Raw genomic sequence first — 15,765 nt, forward strand, 5'->3', positions numbered from 1 at the left:
CAAAAAATAGTGAGTGTTTGTGATATATTTTTTATTTTATGTTTAGAGAGAGAGAGAGAGAGAGAGAGAGAGAGAGAGAGAGAGAGAGAGAGAGAGAGAGAGGACATGAGCATGCCATGATGCATGAGTGGAAGTTAAAAGACAACTTTAGGGAGTCATTCGATGCCTTTCCACCTTCTCTCCTTCCACTGTGGATAGGAGGATAGAACTCAGGTCTGGCTTATTCTGCAAGCTCCTTTACCCAGGGAGCCATCTCTCAGCCTATGTTGTTGTTTAATGTGGAGCTGCTATAATTCAAAACAGATTAGAGTAAAACTAAGATTCGCACTTCTTTAGGAAAAGAAGAGGTTAGATCCATGTTCATAGGAACAACCCAGTTTAGCAGAGTTAGCAACCAATAAATAATCAGCAGTATATATTTTGTGTGCAGGTAATTGAGTGTTGACATGCTTATGCAAAGATGTGCACTTATTACTCTTTATCAAATGATACTTTGATTGCTGAGGAAGCCTGTGAGTTAGCAGTAAAGGCCATTGATTAGGGCGTGTTTGAAATAAATGTTCCTACAGTGTTTGCTTTACAAGCATTGTGACTTATTATCTTAATATTGCCTTGAGACGGGGTCCCTCCTTGAACCTGAAGCTTGCTGTTTCCATTAAGCTGGCTCATCTACCAGCTCCCAGCATCCACCTTTCTCCTCCCCTTTATGCAATACTGAGTTTGTGGGCACCTGCAGCAGTGCCCAGGTTTTAATGTGGGTGTTGTGGGGGATTCGCGCTTAGGTCCTCATGCTTGCAGAGTGATCACTGAGTGATCTCTCCAGCTCCTCCTTTTCCATATTGTCACAGCTGACATTACTACCTCAAACTATACACAAATGCCTGATGGGAAATTGTGAGCCTGGTGTGTGTATCTACATATCTGTGAGAGAAATGACAGGTTAACACAAATTTTTGGACTAGTTTAATAACATTTGTCTAAGAGTCTTCCTCACAACTGCATTATTTGTAAAATTCTTCCACACAGTGGACCAATATTTTTTAGGTTAACATTTTTTCCCCATGTTTTAGCATTCTGGCTGGCTTCTGTGTTGAACATCTCTCTGCCGCTTCTCTTAGCTCTGATGAGGGTGAAACACCTCTTCATGATTTTAAATCACAGCACACTCCTTAATTACAGGATATTCCTCTTGGTGTCTCTTCCCACTCATGGACAGAGAGTAAATTCCTTGCCAACATTGGTCACTGCCTGCTTCCTCCTGGAGGCTTCACAACTCTCAGCTATCTGAACAAAGTCCTTCACACAGCATGGGTATGACATGGTGACCCTTGGGATGCTCCCTTATCAAGATGAAAATTAATTTTATGTGGGTCAATAATGACACTAAGGAAGACATCATTTGACAGAACTAGGAAAGTGTGTTCAGCTCTCTAGCCTCTTCTTCAAGCTACTAGAGTCTGCCCTTGTATGTCCTAATAAAGCTTGCACGGGTGGTTTGCTCAGGACTGAGCTCTGAAGGCATGTGCCTTGGCACCTGTCCACTGGTCTTTTCAAGTTCTGCTGTCATTTTTGCCTGTTCCTCTTTTCAAAACCACATTGAACTCCTTGGGGACAGCTTTTCTTTAATTGCGTAGGACTTTATCTGTGCTTTTATGCTGATGTTCCATGTTCAATGGTACATTTATTCTGTAGACATTATTGCATCCCTACTGGGTGCCAGGCAGTGTGCCCAGCACTGGTGGTAAGGAGTAAAGGGACAGAAGAGTTGTCATCCATCCTGGAAGGGAGCAAAGAAGTCAGCTGGGGAGACTTGCTGGGGACATGGAAACTGTCCTCTGTGTTATTGGATGAGGGGAATGCTTGTGCCTCACAGGTGCTCATTATCCTGCTTTAGGGGGAGAGGACTTTGGGCCCAGGCATTTGGGAGCTCTGTCTGCACAGCGGGCTGGACAGCGGCTTTCTTTAGGAACGCCTGAGTTGAGGAGACTCACTTTGCCTGGGGTCACACCTCATTCCTGATGTGCACCTGGCCTGGGCTGACAAATAACGAGGGGATCACTGGAGTTCTCAGTTCCAACCCGACCTTCTCAGTCTTGCTTTCTGCCTTTCCCTTTCACATGCCCATTCTCAAGGTACCTGGCTGACAAACCTGTGGTGGACTGACTTCCTCTGAGTCAGTCTCCTGACAACTCGTCCCGCATGCATCAGGCTCTCTGAGTCTCCCTTAGATAAATAACTCACCAAAATCACTGGAACAAGTGACCAGAAATTGTAGAGGTGCAGCTGGGAAGTCACAGTTATTCCATGGCCACTGTTGTGCTAGTCACATCCTATAGCCAGTAGCTGTAACACTACTACTAATCATGGCTTTCAGCACCCCTGTGTCATCCTGGGAGGGAAGAAAGGCACTGGAGCTATTGCTCCTCAAAAACTTGGAAGATTCTGGGGCTTAGCACAGAGTACTTGGATCAAGTTCAGGACAGGGACAGGGGACATTTGAATGTAAGGAGCTAAGTCAATGAACTACATTCTATTTATTCATCCTTTTATTATTTATTTCTCACATTACTCCCCTGCTATGCAGATGCCATTATTACCTAAAGCAATTCAGAAGGCAGCACCCGCTCTCAGGGAGCTCTGAGACAAGGCAGACTGCATTACATTTTGATCTGTCTCAGGCAAAAGAGCAGAACACATGAGGTTTTCCCATGACCACCACTTTTCTGGGAAAACACAAAGTGTCCTAGTTTGCTTCTCTGCCTCTGTGATAAAACACTGACCAAAATCAGCTTGTGGTGGAAAGGGTTTATTTCGTCTTAACAGTTTACAACCCATCATCAAGAGAAGCCGAGACTGAAACCTGGAGGCAGGAAGTGAAGCAGAGACCACAGAGGAACGCTGCTTACTGGCTTGCTTCCTCCGGCTTGCTCAGCTACCCTTCTTACACAGACCCACCTGTCCTCGGCCGGGGCTGCCTATGGTGGGCAGAGCCCTCCTGCATCAATTAGCAATCAAGAAAATGCCTCACAGACATGGCCACGGGCCAGTCTGATGGAGTCAATTCTTCAGTTGCGGTTTGCTCTTCCCAGGTGACGGTAGGTTTGTGTGAAATTGACAACTGAAGTTAACTATGACACAAAGGCAAAAAGGGAGTTGGTAAGTTGTTCCCTTCTCTATGTGTCAGTCTTCTGTACCTTTTTTCTTCTGAACTAGAACAGAGAAGGTGTGGACAATAGAAAAGCCTTTTAGGGTACATTCATCAGTATAGATTGTTCTTGTCCAAAGGGGAGAACTTGCTCCTCATCAAGGCAATGGCTCTGGGCTTCACTCACTTCAAACATTTGGGATGACCTTGCCCGTCTTTGTTTTAGGAAAGCTACCTGTCTGGGTCTACAGTGGCTCTGGTAATGAAATCAAAAGTAGATCTGTCATGTTATTGATGCTGTAGAGTCATCCCCCTCTCCCCAAGGCAGCTTCTTTCCATGGACCATCTCTTAAAGACTTGGACCCACCCTCAGCTCCTGCCTTTTGGGAGCTCTTCCATGCCTCCTGGCAGAGGCCCACATGCTCCCCACACCTTGGCCTCTTTTCAGTAGCAGGCCCCTCTCTGTCTATAGAAGCAGCTCGCACCTTCACCCGGCCTCTGCCAGCAATGAGAGGATTGCAGAGCCATTAATCCTTAGCAACAAAATCAGACATAATCATTCGTTAACAGTATAAATTGTCTCTCACAGGCCCATGTGTTGAAGGTTTCTTCCCCATCTGGTGCTATTTTGGGAGATGGAGGAAACTAGAGAGGAGAGGCTTTGTTGGAGGAAGTCAGTTACTGAGGCATGCTTTGGGAAGAGTCACCTTGTCCCAGCCCCTTCCCACTTTCTCTTTGTTCTGGCCACCATCTTGTTGTGAGTTGTACGATTTCCTGCCTCACCACAGGCCCACAGCAGTAGGACTAAATGACTACAGATCAAAACCTCTGAAACTGAACCAGAGTAAACCTTTCTTTTAAGTTAGCTGTGCCTGGCATTTGGCAATGTTACAGTAAATTACAGTGCATTGAGGGATACACACTGGAGCCTCATGTTTTGTAATATTTTCTGAAGTTCTAGCTGCCAGATAGCTTTCTGACAGTTGAGAATTTTGAAAGAATGTAACAACCCAAGCCCTATCCCTGGAAGTTTATATGTTGGTGCAGAGTCAAATGATAAAGTAGTAAGTCAAATGTAGATGGTGCTTGGTGCTGTAGGGAAAATTACAGAAAGGAGGATGGATGCCTTTATGGGGGTGGTTAATACTCTGGAAATGCATGGTTGAAAATGCATGTTCTCACAAGAAAGCTTGACATTCAAGTAGAGACCTGAAGAAGTTGAGGGAACAAGTTGAGCAAGCAGATGTGTCTGGTGAAGAATGGACTCACATCCTGAGCACAAGGAACAGTGACTACTGGAGCAGATGGGGCTGCTTAGGGGAACAAGATAGACCTTAGGATGGAACAGACAAGCTCAGAAGAGGGTTAGGGGCTTGACAAGGGACCTTCTTTGTAGGACAAGGAGAAGATGTTGCCTTTTCTTTCGATCATTTGGGGCACTTCAATGGTGATCTGTCTTGTTTCTAATGGATCATCTTTGCTGTGCTTTGGGAGAATAGAGAGAAGCAGGAAAGCCATTAGGAAAGCAATCACCCAGGTGGAGATGATGTGGGTTCCCAGTACAGCAGGAGAGGGGATGGGAGGTGTCACATGAGGACAGTTCTAAAGATCTAGTCTGGAGATTCCAGGGAACAAGAATGTAAGGTTGGAGACAAACCCAGGTGGCTGGGCAGGTCCTTGCACTGCTTAGACAGGAGGTTGCTAGAAAAGGTCAGAACATTAAGATCTGATAGATTTGAGATGCCCAACTGGATATCCACATGGAGTGGCAAGGAGCTGGGCAGAGAAATGAGTATTTGTAGAGCAAAGTGAATGTGACTGCTGTCTCTTAAGTAGTAGTGTTCTAGGCACCAGGTAGAAGTTGTGTGCATTTCACAGTTAGGTTAACTGGGACTGGGAAAGACTACGTTGCTGTTCGTGCTCAGAGAGCTGTTAAATGGCGAACCTGACTCCCAACCCATCAGCTTTAGAATCAGTGTGCTGTCACTTTGTGTTGCCTCCATAGAGTTCCTGCTGAGGCGGACGAAGGGTGCCCACAGACCTGGGGGTGGAGCTGCACTTGGATCAAATTGTGACTGTGGTTCCTGAGTGCCTTAGGTAGCTGCACATGAAACTGGATGCAGGATCTGACTGCAGCAGCTTCAAGAGTCTGTTGTGACCGTGGAACCAATAAATGCATGCCCATAATCGGAAGCCTTTGGTAGTAAAGATGGTGTTCTGATCCCTAAGGACAAATGCCTCCCCTTGAAAAAAAGCATGTTGCTACAGGATACCAAGTGGCCTTCAAGCAGGACTGCTCACATTCAACCATGTGTGGTTACTACCCAGCTCACCCTCATGTGCCTTGTTCTTTCATGGGCCTGACTGACTCACTGTGGCTGAGCAAAGCTCGTATTTTGTGCATTTGCTCTGTACCAAACACTCAGTTAAGCACTCTGTGGGTAAACTCATTCACCCCGTAAACCTGGCATGAAGTAAGTTCCTATCTTAGCCATTTGGGAAAGGATGTTCAGGGAGGCAAAGTAGCCGACCCCGGGTCTCGGAGCTCTCAAGGTGTAGAACTAAGATTCTAACTCAGATAGTCCACTTTTAACTCCTCTGCACCATGCACCCCCAAGGTGAGTAAGAAACAGCATTGTGTGGAGGGAGCTGTGAGTCAGTGGCGTGGAACCCTAGGTGCTCCTGTGAGCCAGTGTGATGCAAGCAACCCAAGGATAGAGGCCTAGAGCAGAATCCAATGAGTAGCTTGCAATGAAAACTTTAAATGTGGAGCCCCGTACTGCAGATCGTGCCCAGCATCTGAGTTGATAAGAAGTATTTGTGGCCCAAGCCCCAGGAAGGAAGTCTGAGGGAGCTTGTCTACCCTTTCTGTCATGCAAGGACACAATTAGAAGGCGCATCACTGAAGCAGAGGGCTGGAATTCCCCAGACATTAACTCTGGTACTGCCTTAGTCGTGGAGCTTTCCAAAACTGTCTGTAATAAATTTCTGTTGTTTATAAATTATCCGGTCTAAGCTGCTTCGTTACAGCAGGTTACCTGACTTCTCTGAGCGTCATTGAACTCAGAGCAGTGCTAATGGGGTCACTGTGAGACCTGCACAAGATAATGTGTGTTATTCTCACTGTTCTCCATTTTCTCTAAGGACTCCTGCCAGAGGCAGAGCATGCTGGATAATGGCCGACATCATTAATGTGTATTGCTCTGTTACCTCACGGCTTTGTCCACGAAGCCCTCAGGACTGGGGTGGCTATAATTGTAAAATATCAGAAAAGTAGGAAGAACCCTGGATGTCTTGCTTCTGAAAAGACGTTTGTGGAACTTTTAGGCTTATAGTCAGGTGCCTTGAAGGCATATTCCTTTAATGTCTTTAAAGTTCTACAGGTCTTATCTTACCTGCCTGTCTCCCCCCACCTCCCGATGAGATTGGTGGAATTGGAAGATTTTAGCAAAGGATGAGACCAAGTTTCACATCCCAGCTGGCGGCCTACTTATCAGCGGGGTGAATCGGCGATTATTAACCTCTTACAACCTTGACTCCTCCGCACGTGTAGGAGGAGAGTACTGACGTCTTCTCGCAGTGGCGGGCTGAGGTTTAGGAGTGACTCGCTGATCCTGGTACCTGGTGGATGCTCAGAGGACACTGAGCCTTTTCTTTTTCCTCCTTTCTCCAAGGTCACGGCTATCCCACTGTCCCTTCTCCTTTGCCTCCTTCTGCTGCCTCCATAGGCAGTACCAATTCTTCCCTTTCCTTGGTATGAAAGGAATCAAAGTGAGCCTTTCAGGACAGCCACACAACACTGTGTCTGTCAGGTGTCTCTTATTAATGCTGCCCTTTCTTGGCCAGCTCTGTGCGACCGTTCCTGGACCCCTGTAGTGTCTGTCCCTCATCTCACGTCAGCTCCTGATGCTTCCTAAACTTGAGAGAAAGTTTGGCCTTGGGGAAGAAGAATAAAACTTTTACAAAGATTTAAATTTTTAAATGAAGGGCTTTAAAATGATTCCTGCTCTCTGTGGCCCAGTGGGTGAAGCTCATGGTCAGCATAAAAGGCTAGAATTCAGTGAGAAAGATAAAGTGTGGGTCTGTGTTCCCGGTTGTCAGCTGTGCAGACATGTATGAGACTAGGGCATTTCTTTCTGATCTCTGCCGTATCTTAAAGTATTTCTTACATCCCTAGTATTGCTAGAGCCCCTACCTGGCCAACAATATGTTTGCTGGTTTTCTGTTTGGGAGGAGCAGGTTTTGACATAGGGTCTTGGTATGCAGTTCAGGCTGGCCTTGAACTCACAAGAGTTCTGGAATTATAGGTGTGCACCTTTAAGCCCGGCTTGTTTTGCTTTTTAATGTCAACCTTGAGTTGATTTTCTGCTGGGAGAATGTGGATGGTCTTGTGCAAGCTTCTCTCCTCTGCCCACTTCAGCCTTCTCTTTCTTTGCGCCAGCAAGTAGAAGCCAGCCACTTGGATTCCCCTCTTGTTGATGTGTTTCACACAGCAGCTCAGCAGAGGTGCGTGTCACTGGGGCAGCATCAAGAATTGCATCCCTGGCAAAATGGATGTGGAGATTTTCATTATTTCTGAATTTGCTTTGATGTGGCTGTGGCTTTTCTTACGACATCAGAGAGATCATTTTAACCTCTCAGCCTCTTAGTGTTTTTCTGTAAAAGTAAGGGGATGGTGCATTAAATAATTGCCTCAAAGGCTTTATTTTGTTGCTTAAATCAGATAAGTGCTCTGCCTTGTACATTATTTAATACACAGTGGCTTCCTTCAATTCCATCTCTGTATTTTTCTCTTGTTGTTAAACATGAGATTCCTGAGAGTTAGGCACTAAAAACCTACCCCCCATTCTCTCTCTCCTTCCCTTCCCTCTCTCCCCCACTTCCTTTCCCTCTTCCTCTCCTCCTCTCTTCCCCCCATCCTTTCCCACCCTTCTGTCCCCTTCCTGTCTTCTCCCCTTTCTCTCTCTGCTTCCTTTCTTCTCCTCTTCCTTCTCTTTCCCTTTTACCCTCCCCTCTCTTTCTTTTTACCTCCCTCCATTCCTCCCCTTCCATCCTTCCCTCCCCTCCCTCCCTCCCTCCTTCCTTCCCTACTTCCTCCTTCCTTCCTCCTTCCTTCCTTCCTCCCTTCCCTCCCTCCCTCCTTCCCTCCTTCCTTCCTTCCTTCCTCCCTAGACCAGACCAGGCTGGCCTCTTGGCCTCTATCTCAGACATCTACCTGCTTCTGTGTCCCTAGTTACTGGGATTAAAGGCTTGTGCCACAAAGCCCAGCAACTAACTTTCTTTCTTTCTCTTCCCTCCTTCCTTCCCTCCCTCCCTCCTCCTCTTCCTTCCTTCCTTCCTTCCCTCCTTCCTTCCTTCCTTCCCTCCTTCCTTCCCTCCTTCCTTCCCTCCCTCCCTCCCTCCTTCCTTCCTCCTTCCTTCCTCTTCTCTTCCTTCCCACTTTCCACATTTACTCAGTCCCTTTTTTTTTCCTTTCTTACTAATTTTGAGCTCCTGTGCCTGCCATAAGCCCTAGGGATAAAACAGTGACTACAACAGCCCCAGCCCTGCCCTTCTGCTGTTCACATTTTGTGCCCCATAGAAGTCTGGCTGGAGCTTGCCTGCATCACTAAGATGAGTTAGTGGCAGAATCTGACTTGAAGCCAGGCTTACCTTGGAGCCGGAGCTCCTGACCATCTGAACTCAGTTACTTGGCAGTAGGTACATGCCTTGAAAGGAGAAGTTCAGGCTGGGGAGGGCTGGGAAGGAAGGAAGCCTTCAGATCTGTATTCACAGGGGCAGCAAATACCCAGACCTCAAGAGAGTGGTGCAGAGGAACTGCAGGAGATACCCAGGCTGCAGCTCAGAGTCTGGCCCTGTCCTACTGCTCTGGTGTTCCTCTGCCTGGACTGCAGCGTCCAGCCCTCACTGCCTTCAGCCCGTGCTTGTCCTTGCTCACAGCTCAGCTTCCAGCAGGGTCTGCGAGATCTCATTAAATCGTGCAGTCTGAGGCCTGTTCCCATCCTCTCCCCTTGATCCTTAATTCCAGTTTTCAGTGGCTCTCGTCCTCCTGCCTCTCATCTGAGGGATAATTACACAGCAAGTGGCTGCTCTGCACCCCTCAGTAGATGGCAAACCTCTGGGCTCCCAGTGCCTACCAAGGGGTACCTAGTCATCCCTTGTCTTACTCATTGGTATTTTAGCACCAGGTGAGCAGAGACTGTTGCCATGTTCCTGATGTATCCCAGCCCCCATAACAACACCTGGTACATAGTAGGTGCTCAAACAATGTTGGCTACGTAATGAATGTAAAATGCAGATATTTCCAGGAGAATAGAATTGGAGGAATGAGGCAGGAGGAATAGTATCCACCTTTAGTTAATCCAAATCATTGAAAGCCAGGTCAGAGTTCCAATTGAATACTCAGGTTTGAAGATGATGCCTTTGTCTGAGGGGGGACCATATGAAAGGTGAGGCTGGAAAGCAGTAGAATGGAGCCCCCATTTATCCACAGGTGCTATTCCAAGACCTCCAGTGGATGGCTGAAACTGCACAGTATCAAATCCTGTATGTGCTTTGTTTCATTATATACATTCATACCTATGACAACGTTTAGATGAAATTAGACATGACAAGAGATTAGCATCAATAAAATAAAACAGGTTTAACAATATACTGCAATAAATGTTCATGAATGTGGTCTCATTCTGTCCGTAAATCTTACTGTGCTTTAGTATTTTCAGTTAAGACTCTGGCCCCTGTAGCTTCTCTTTGGAATGGCTCACTTGTCAGTGTCACTCCTCTCATTCTTTGGGACCATTGCTGAATAAAATAAAGGGTAACTTCAACACAAGCCCTAGGGCACCACAGCAGCTGACCTGGTAATGCTAACAGCTGCTGTGTGTCTGACGGGTGGGTAGGATACACACTAAGGATACATTGAACAAAGGAGTGGTTCAGATCCCTTATGGAACCACTTTATCCCACCACTCAGGATGGAACTGTTTATTTAGAGGACTTCCAATTCAATATTTTTAGAGCATACTTGGGTATAGGTAGCAGAAACTACAGAAAATGAAATCAGAAGTAAAAGAGGACTATTGTGGTATGTTGAAATGAGCATGAGGGAGCTACTGCCACTGTCCAAGCAAGCAAGACATGGGAGTGACTGGCAGCAAGGTGTCAGCCTGGGTGGCAGAGCAATGGAGGTGCTCAAAAGAACCCTTGGAGACAAAACTGAAAACACTAGTGATAAGTTCAGGTGGGGACATGCAGATGCCATAGTTGGATCCAGATCCTCCAGGAAAGATATGGCCTGAAGGGACTGACAGGTATTTCCTTTATGGAAATAAACTAGAGCTGTTTGGTATCCCTCTTTCTTGTGAACTTTCATTGTGCCCCTGTATTGAACGCAGGGTGCCAATCTTGGAAAGGCAGTTTAGGTTTGATGTGTCCTAACACAGGCCTAAGAAGGAATGATCCAGGATAAGTGAAGCACAGGGTGGACTGGCACTCTTTTGTGAACAAGGAGGGGCCAGGGTCTCAGGAATTCAGTAGCAGGACACTTCTGGGGTCTTAGCAAACAGAAGGAAGGACAAACGTATGTTCAGAAATGTACCTCCCTCCCAATTTCCCAATTCAAATGTCCACTCCCAATGTGATGGGACAAGGAAAATGAGGCCTTAGCTTGGTACTGCTCGGCATCTTCCTGCTGTCTTTATGACTTTGGCATTACTTGGATTTCCAAGTATCTATTCTCTTAATGCAAAATGGAGATGCTAATCTTTACAAGGTATTGTTGTGCGGATATGTTAGCCAGATTTTCATCACTGTAAGGAAATACTTGAATGTTGTAGAATAGGGTCCTCTTTGCAAAACAGCTGTCATCTTCAGTTGACCAACTGTGCCTCCTTGCAAGAGTCCATACCTGTTGGGCTTGTTGACTGTTGGTATTCCCTTATAGAAAGAGGGAATAGGGAGGGTCACTGGACTTTGAACTGAGTTTCCATCCACTCATCCCAGCTATTTGTGTGTAATTCTACCTTAATTGCACATGGCCTTGAAGTATATAAGTTAGGTGCAGTTAATTGAGAAGGGTTTCATCTATGCAGCTATGGAGACGACATCATCCTTGCTAGGTAAAGACTTTCCCATGAGGCTGCTTTGGGGTCACCCACACTCCTGTCTACCCGTGCTCTGTAAGTACATGCAGTAAAATCATTGTTCCCTAGGGTGAACTTTGGAGGAATCATACTTTGATTGGTGCTGGGACCTTACATAAGTAGAAGGTAGACTTTGTTTATGTCTCCCTGGGGAAGGAAGTCCCATAACACAGAAAAGCCTTCTGTGAGGGAAAGAGATTTATTTAACTTAGTTTTGAAGGGATGCTGTCCAAAGGGTGTAACACAAGCTGCATGGCAAGGGCCATCCCTTGTCTGCTTCATTCCCCCAGCTGCATCACCACATGGTATGGAGAACGGTGGTGGGAATATTTGCAGGAATAAGTAATGAAACCTAGAACCAAGAGTAGAGAGCTGGGGTAGGGCCACCCTCAGGCCTTTCTAGCAGTCTCTTCTAGCAGAACTCAAGAGCTCACAGAAGAACTTCCAAGGACATACCCCTAATGACCTAAGGCCTGGGCCAAGCCCCTTAAAGGGTCTACTTCTCAATAATGACTCCCTTCCCCAGAGCTAGGGCTTTATTCAAGACAGTGGAGCCCTGGGGAATACTCACACCATGTCCAGGCTTAGCAGGACCAAGCATGAGTTATTCATATCATTCTCTTAGTGATGAACTTAAACTCGAGTAGACACCTTCCAGAGTTAGCTGCTGCTGTCATTTAGGTTCGAGTCACCCTGTGGTCATTTCAGGAAGGCAGCCATTGACAGACATGAAGGGTTCACATAGCAGAGGCTCTTCATGATAAAGGAGGTAGTCCTCAGCCTCCTTGAGTAAAGGAAGGTCCTGACTGAGATGGAGGAAAGGTGCTTGGGGCACGGTTGTTGGGTGGGGAGAGCAGCTGTGTGTCAGACCAAGAGACTCCTAAGAGCTGGCTAGAGGCCTGGTCCTCCCATGCACTTTACACTCCATCCTCTTGTGCTCAATGGGAACAGCACTTCAGGATCAAAATTTGTAATTCATGAGTACTTTGCAGGTATTTGTCATATTATCTTGTATCCTTGCAGGGTTTTTCACATCTTACCATTTCTGAAATTGAGATGTGACTTATAAAAGCAGCTTGACAGACAGTCTTTTTTTCTCCTGGAAAAATGTTTTGATACATCCTCCATTTAATGGCCTCTTAGAATCCTGAAAATATGTATTATTATCTCTATTAGTAACATTTCTCTAGCTTTTCCCTTTATTCTTGAGTGATAGAGGAGAAAAAGAAGGTGTGTAGGACTCTGGACTAGAGAGCTGAATCATCAAAGAGAAGGGTTTAGGGTCTTAACAGGAACCCCGTTACCCCAGCCCCTGTGCCTTGATAACTTGTTACTGTTTGACCATAGGTCTTGGACTATCTATGCCATTACAGTTCTCAGGAAATGCCTTATTTATTTGTTTGTTTATTACCATTTATTTTTTTTGCTCACCCCCTAGAATGGCTATGGTCGTCCGGTGGCTCTCACATTGTGGAGACCAGCTGCTTATTTCCTGGAGTCAAGTGTGTGCAAAGTTGTATGCAGAAAGATAGAGAGGTCCAAGGGCATGCAGCCCTAGGACAGAAACTTCAGAGAGTTCCCTGAGAGTTTTGCTAGACAGCATTAAATCCAGAACTCCAGGAAGTTGCTCTACCCAGAAGTCTTGTCTTCTTAGGCATTCGGTAAATATTTATTGAGTACCTGTTTGGTATGAAATACACAAGTTATGCTCTTTAATGCTGGGCCATTAGGAATCCATGTACTTAGCTTCTCTTCCTTTGAAAGCATATGATACTTCTGGGAATGTTATAGGATTGGACACAGTTAGTGTGAATTATTTAGCTGGATGACTTCTCTGCCGTTAGGCTGAGATCAAATGCCTTGAGTTAAGGAGATTTTTTACTATTAATGTAACTACTGTGGGTACATAGAGGGTATCCGGGTCACCCTGTATTATCCTGGGTCATGATGGAAGAAAGTCAGGAGAGGGAGCAGATCACACCGAATAGAAACGTTAAACCAGAAACAAATCCATGGAGGTAAGAAATAAATCCTTGCTGAATGAATTTACAGAGACAAAGAGCGAGTCCACCTTTAGAATCCTGTGCTCGGAAAGAAGCTGATTCCTTTTTCTTGTTTGCTCTGCAAGTATCTTGGCTCAAGGGACCTTACGTGGAGGTTAGTTCTATATTAGCCCCACACCAGATTTGCTTAATAGGCACAGGAAGGCTGAGCAGTCAGTGCCTAATGAGCATTTACAGCTTTGTCCTTTGAGCACTCAGTCTGAGCTGAAAGTGGAGGGTGATGTCGGTGTTAGAATTACCTGTGGGGTCTTTTCTAATTACACAGGTCATTGCCCACTCCCAGCCCCACCGATGACCTGATGCCGCCAGTGACTTGAGAGTCTTCGCATTGGTGCGGTGACTGCCTACCGTGCCCAGTTGACATGTTGAGCTGGATGACTCATTCTCTGCTGGGAAGGGGGCCCTGATTTGTGCATTGTTTGAGGTTGAGCAGTATTCCTGGCCTCTGCCCCCCAGCTGGCAGAAGCATCCTCCCTCTTATTTGACTGTGGACTGTCTCTTCTCTCAGGCTCCTGTGTCAAGCACTTGATCTCCAACTGCTGGCACTGTTCTGAGAGGAAGAAACTTTAGGAATTAGGGCCCCATTGGAGGACGTAGGTCACTGGGAATGTGCCGAGCCTAATCACTTAAGCTTTTGCTTTCTACTTCATGATGCAAAGAACCTTCTTAGCACATTATCCCTCTCCCAGGATGTTTTTCCCAAGTGCATGGGAACAGTGATCATGGCCTGAAACTTTAGAAATCTTGAGCCAAAATACTAGTTGTTCTCGCCAGTATTTTGTCACAGATACAAAAACGTCATGAACAACAGACATTCCCCAATCTGTGTCAGCTGTGACAACAGAATTGTCTTCATGTATTGCCAAAGGTCTGCTATGGGTGGCTATATGTAGAATCTGTTATGAGATTGTAGTAGTGGTTATGTGGTATGATGTGATAAATAAGACTAACTAAAGAAAAGAAATGGAATCTGCACCCTCCTGCAGTTGAATTAGCAGTTTCTAACCTAACCCGCTATGCACAGGCCTTCGGGTGACTTTCTGAATTAGCTCTATGCCAAAACTCCTATTGAATGCACTTCAGACTTAATTTCTCTTCTTGTTTATATTCAACTCTACCCTCGAAAATGTGCTTGAGCTGTAAATTTTCTCATAGTGTCAAACAACTTAATAACCTGTAGTGATTTCTTCTTCCAGGATGTAAGTTCATTCACTCATTCCTTACCTGGAAAAGATGTGCATTGTAAGGAGAATCTGGTTGTATTCACCAGACTCAAAAGCATTCAGACCTGCAGAAGGGTACAGATTTGGCAAGACCTGCTGATCTGCCATTGAAATGACACGAGGAACCAGCTTGCTCATCATCTGCACACCATGAAAAGATAAAATCAGTGCATGCCATTCTGTGGCTGTCAGAAGCACATGACATGGGTTTTCATCCTAAGTGCTTATACATAGATTATTAGCAAAAATCTAGTATTTGACAAGGATAGACATGGTCTGTCAAAAAAGACAAATGCTCTGGACTGCTCTCTACACAATATACTGGGCTTGCTCATCTGGAAGGATGAGGCAGGCAGAGCTAGTTATGTGTGCAAAACTGTTATTGAGGTGGATGAGGAAGGCCTTTTACAGAAACACAGCCACCCTGCCTGGCCACAGTGCTTTCCTACATGCAAAGAGCAATAGATATACATATATTCGTGTGCACACAGATTTTCATGTTCGTACATGTATGTGTGTGTATGTAGATCTTCCATTAACAAATACCTCATCAGAACAAAAACAATGGTTTTGGTTTGGAGGTTTTTTGGTGTCTTGTTAAGTTTTTCTTATGGGCCATATGATAGCCTTAGAGACCAAAAAACATGGCGATTTGGGGCTTCACTTATTAACTGTTTACATTACAAAAAAAAGGCAGTAGATGTTTATGAGAGCAAAAATTCTTATAAAAGCAAAGAATCACTAAACCAAGCCAATAAAGCTCATTTTAAATGTTATTTTTGAGGTGATATATGCTGGAATATAAAATAGGAGGAGCCCTTGGAGGTACTCTATACATGTCAGAAGTGAGGTTTGTTTTTAGGTGGTAAATTTAATTTTTTAATGAGATTTATTTTGAAACAATTTTAGATGTGCAGAAACTGTATGGACATAATACAGATTTCCAGTGTGCTCTGCACCATGCTTCCCTCATTACTCTTCTGTTAAATGGTGAATTTTTAGGGACTGGTGCCAGTCCAGAGCATTTGTCTTTTTTGACAGACCGTGTCTACCCTCAGCTACTTGAGTCCCTTCCATCCTCACACCAATTCTGACGCACAAATGCCCCAGTCCCCATTTTACAAATGAGAAAACCCAGCACTTGCAGAGGTTACATAGCTCACTCAAGCCCTTCATCTGGTCAGTTGCAAACA

The 15,765-nt window shown here is 45.4% G+C and overlaps 1 protein-coding gene across 5 annotated transcripts in view; it reads left to right on the forward strand.

Moving 5' to 3' along the window:
* Positions 1-15,765, forward strand: part of Large1 (LARGE xylosyl- and glucuronyltransferase 1) — a 581,831-nt gene that overhangs the window by 330,859 nt on the left and 235,207 nt on the right. The window lies entirely within an intron of this gene.

The sequence above is a fragment of the Nannospalax galili genome, unplaced genomic scaffold (assembly GCF_000622305.1).
Source record: "Nannospalax galili isolate Female #2095 unplaced genomic scaffold, S.galili_v1.0 scaffold39, whole genome shotgun sequence".
NCBI lineage: Eukaryota > Metazoa > Chordata > Mammalia > Rodentia > Spalacidae > Nannospalax > Nannospalax galili.